We start from the raw sequence: 4,776 nt of genomic DNA on the forward strand, positions 1-4,776 counted from the left end.
GGGCCGGGGCGGGGCCGCGGCGGCTCCGGCACCTGCCGGGGACCGGGGCGGGGCCGCCGCCGCGCCTGCGCCGCCTCCGCGGGACCGCGCACGGGCGGGGCCGCGCACCTGCAGGGCAGCGCAAGATGGAGGCGGCGGCGCGGGGTCTCTGCTCCCGTCCCCGGAGCAGGTGCGGGCTGAGCCCGGCAGCCGCTGCCCCGCACCGGCCGAGGCTGTGCGCGCACGGGGCTGGAGCGCGGCTCAGCTCCCGCTGCCCGCTCAGGCACCTCCCGCCCCGGGGAGCCGCCATCCCGCACCTCCGCGTCCTCCCACGGCCTGGAGGAGCCGCCATCCCGCAGCCCTGCGTCCTTCGCGGCCCCGGGGGCTCCGCAGCCTCGACGTCCCAGGGCCGGGAGCCCCCGGGTCGGGCTGCCCTGAAGGCTCAAACCCCCCAGACATCCGGGCTTGGGGGGGACTGAACGATCTCCAGAGAAGGATCCCTTCCCACTCTAACGATTCTGTGATTCAGGGATCTTGGGATCCTGCGGATGTAACACGCAAACTGCACCAGTGCTAGTTGATGTTCACACATTACATAAAATAAGTCTTGATCAGGCCAAAATTTTGAACTCTCCCTCTCAGGATGTGGCTCTGTGTCCGTCCTGAATGTAAAGGTGTTCATGGAGCTTGTTTTCGTTTTAGTCACAAATAAGATTGCAGGAGTTGGTAACGTTAGAGGTAACCTTCTTTATTGTTTTAATTCTGAGACAGATCAATTATTTTCATTTAAAGGCCAGTTAAGCTACCTTGACAAAAGTATAAAATCCGTGAGTGGAGAGACTGTAAACTGTCTGAAAAAAAAAGACTTTTCGCTTGTGTACGGGCAAGAAGAAAGCCTGTACATTAATCTCATTATGTCAACAGACCTCTGAATTACAGATCTCTCCCTAATCTATAAACCTGACAGAAGAGAACACAGTGTGAGGTTTCCTCGTGTAGATGTTGTGTGGATGGCTGTGACGGGAGCTCAAACAATGCCTTGCAACTGAGGCAAGCCATGGGTGTCTAGTCAGTTCTCAAGTCTCAGCTGGTAATCGGTAATTAAATAAAAAGCATCCAGTGCTGAATCACTTTTAAGTCGGTGCTGATTTTTGTAGAGTTGATCTTCCTCCCATCACGCCAAAGGCAAAGGAATTGCGGCTCTCACTCGAGCCAAGACAAGCTGTAATTAGCACAGAGGATATTGTTAATAGTTAAGTATAGTTTGCTGCCAGACGGTGTCTAGGCTGATTCAAGTCTTCTCGTCCTTTGTCCAGCATGTTTTGGTTTTACGCTGCAGAAGGATACATAGAGAATCCAGCCTGTAAATTTCAATAGAATCTGTGATCCTGGTGCAGTAGAAGACAGATTACAGCTATGTGAGCAAGACCAGGATAAAACCTCTTATTCTGTCACTTTGTAATTATAACATTGAAAAGAGTTTGGACTGCTTTCCATATCTGTCTTCTACAGCTCTGCTTAATGAGCTAAGCACAGAGAAGAGTGCAAGACACAAGGGAACAGCGGCTTCTCTGGGGCTTTAAAGCTGTTGGGTTGGCTCTTTTTTGGAGAGAGGGAGGAGAAACCTCCTGAAGCTGATTTCTGCTTGGAGCCATTGTGCAGTTAATTTTATTGGTACAGATTTATGAGGTATCGCCTAAGATAATTTGTTTTCTATTGTGCATTCCTAGCATGGCTGGAGTGCCAGGCAGTGGGTGTGGGAGCGAGCCTGAGGAGTCAGGGCAAATTCATTTCAAGTCACTGGAACCAACCTAATAAAATGTATTAATCACTGGCTGGCTTTCATCACAAGGAGCTGACGTATGAGAAAGGAATGTGATAAACAATTTGATCTCAGATAAAGGTGGGGAGTGAGGCAGGCTTTTCGTGCCAGTTGTAAGGCAAGCTTATAGAGCTATTTTAGTCACAAGTTCTGTACAACCTGTGATTCAGACCTGATCAAGCTATTCATGGCACGTTCAGTTTCTCTGAAGTTGAAAGACAGGTTGGGTTTCCTGATCTCTGAGCAGCCGGGGAAGTTTTTTGGGAGGCCTTTTATTTTTTTTCATTGTTTGTTTTGCTGTAGAAATTCCATCACCTAAGTCCACCGTGGAGTACAGTGAGATTCTGCTGTGATGTTTCTTTTCTATCCCAGATTTCCCACATTTTAAGTGGAATGGTATTCCATACAGCCCTCCTGGGAGTTCACAGAATACTTCTAAGAGCGAAGCACGGAAAATTTCTGTCAGCATAGGTTGACTGTTATTGATGACCCACCTAATCTTTTATTGCATAGTTCAGGGCTTATGCTGATTTTATATTTAACATAAAGTAGTCTTTATTTACACTCTCAGTGCCAGCTCAGAGGAGTGACTGTTAGATGCACTAGATTGTAATCTGATCTTGTCTTGGAGTTGATGAGACACTGGAGAGTTTTTCTGATGGGAAGAGAAAAATAAAAGGGAAAAAGAGAAGCTTTATTTTCAAAATGATACTAAAAAGGTCCTGCTTCCTTTAAAAAATAAATTCTGTACTTACAGGCTTTCTTTTTGATGCCTTCTGCAATTTTGATACAGTAAATATTGTGTGCCAGTTACATTTCCCTACAGAGAGGAGTTTTCAGCAGCAGTGTACACTTGGATACTGCATTTTCAGAGTATTAGGGACCAGTGTGACCTCAATTGCTTTTGCCTTCCCCTTAATGAGTGGTACAGACAAAGCAGTGCTGTCGTAAAGGCATCTGATGTTCACAAATGCAAATAATATTGTAGAGCACTACTTATAGGTCCCCATGAGTCCAGGGAAATACATTCCATAACTTTCTGTTGATACTGCTGATCCTGAGGCAGAACGTGCGAATTCACAAATGCTGCATTAGAGAGAGTTTGAGGAGGGGAACTTGTTATATTTTATCTCCATGGAACACAATCCATACCAACAGCTCTACACAAACTCAGGAGCAAAGCTCAGCAAGTAAACCCCAGCACATGGCAACTTAGTTGCTTTATTAATAATAGTAGTATTTAAAGAGCACTTGTGTAATAAAAAATTAGTTCTTACCCTGAAATTGTGACAGTTTTAATTTTGGAGTGAGATTTTTGTTTATTTGTTTGTTTGAGTTTTTTAAATTTTATTTTATTGAGGGGGAAACCAACAGTTGGGTTAGTAATGAGTTTTTGTGTTCTATTTCTGCCTTTGCTTTTTTCTTTGCTGTCAACAAAACTATCAGCTGTTTTCCTCCCTCCTCCCCCCACTCCTCCTCCAGGAACCTTTAGTTGTTACTTTGATGCAATATTTACTTATTTACTTACCTGTCTGTGACAAAATGAATTGATTGTTTTTAAAGTTCATATGTGAGATCTTTTCCAATATAATATTTATAGTTTCCTAGGGTTGGGGGCTTTTCTTTCATTTTGTACTTTTATTTTGTCTGGCTTTATGGGAAAGGTTGTCTTCATACTCTGCTGCCTGTCAAAAAACCATTTGTTTCAGATGTGTTATAAATCCAGATATAAACTAGGTCCAGTGACAAATTCGTGAAGTTTTTTGAAAATACTTTCTTAGCAAGTCAAAAGCTGATGCTGATACATTCATTTATACGCTCTGAGGTTTCTAAGTAAAATAATGAAAAGCTTTTAAAGCTTTTTCTTCCCCTTCATCTAGTAATCCATTTGTGTCCAATGACTCTGAATTACTTTGAAATTCCCCCTTGTATAAACAGGGCAGTTCTGAGCCCAGCTGACACCTCACACTGGCACTCGTGTGTGGGGTTTAATGATTGAACTCTCCTGCCTGAAGTGCTCAGAGGAAGCCACGCTGGTGCTGAGCTGTACCGGTCAATAGGTAACATTTCAGGGTTTCTTTCCACAAAGGAATTCCTGAACATTTCTTGTTTGGTTTTCCACTACTTGCTGAGTATTCCCGGTCCAGAATTTTAGGGAGAAAAATCAAAGGAATAATTGTTGCAAATTTTATTTTAAGCTTTGTTTGGTACAGATTGGGATTTTAATGTTGTCATGTTCTTAGATAAAAATCTCTGCCTAATAAGCCTTTTGGAATAAACCCTTTGCTGTTAAGCTTATATGGAAAACATGTTATGGCTATTTGTGAAGAAAACTCTGCCCTCTGCTAGTGACTGTAACCTAGTAAAGGTGACATAAGTGAGGCTTTTGAGAGCCATCACTGAATAAGGAGTACTTGTGCCCTTTGCCACAAAGGAACATCTTTACACGAACGGTGGTTGATAGACCTCAAAATTAAAGTGAACAAGCCTCTATGGACTCCACCAGCTCAATCTTTTATAAACACCAGCTCCTGTTACACAGTGTACTGCTTCCCAGCTGGAGTGGCCCGTGCTGTGTGGTGTCTCCTGTCCCCCAGGTGTGATGGGTGAACACTGGGTGTTACTTTGCCCTCCCTGTGTGAGTTTGTGCAGCGCTCTCATGGCCAGGTCCCTCCTGCCCCATGCTTTCATAGGTGCTGTTCCAGAAACCTTTTCCTGAGCTTACAAGTTTTTTATGTCTGCCTTCTTTCAGAGCTGCTACAAGCGCTTTGTGCCCTGCGAGTCAAACTGCTGAAACGCGTGAAGAGAGGAGCTCATGGCAGGGACTGTTCCCGTGTCTGACCGTGAGACAACGAATTCATTTCGCAAATGATTTCTGCACTCGGTTGCAAAAATAATGATAGCTTTTAAAAAATAATGAACTGTTGCGTGTTGAGATTGAATTATTATTGGCTAACACACGAGTCACGCAGGGG

The 4,776-nt window shown here is 44.6% G+C and overlaps 1 long non-coding RNA gene across 1 annotated transcript; it reads left to right on the forward strand.

Moving 5' to 3' along the window:
• Window positions 1–2,639: 2,639 nt before the first annotated feature.
• LOC116452673 lies at window positions 2,640–4,776 on the forward strand. Its single transcript, XR_004243563.1, has 3 exons — window positions 2,640–2,991; window positions 3,740–3,861; window positions 4,554–4,776. It is a non-coding gene; the product is annotated as an uncharacterized LOC116452673 (long non-coding RNA).

This window comes from Corvus moneduloides, chromosome 17 (assembly GCF_009650955.1).
Source record: "Corvus moneduloides isolate bCorMon1 chromosome 17, bCorMon1.pri, whole genome shotgun sequence".
In the NCBI taxonomy this organism is placed as follows: Eukaryota; Metazoa; Chordata; class Aves; order Passeriformes; family Corvidae; genus Corvus; species Corvus moneduloides.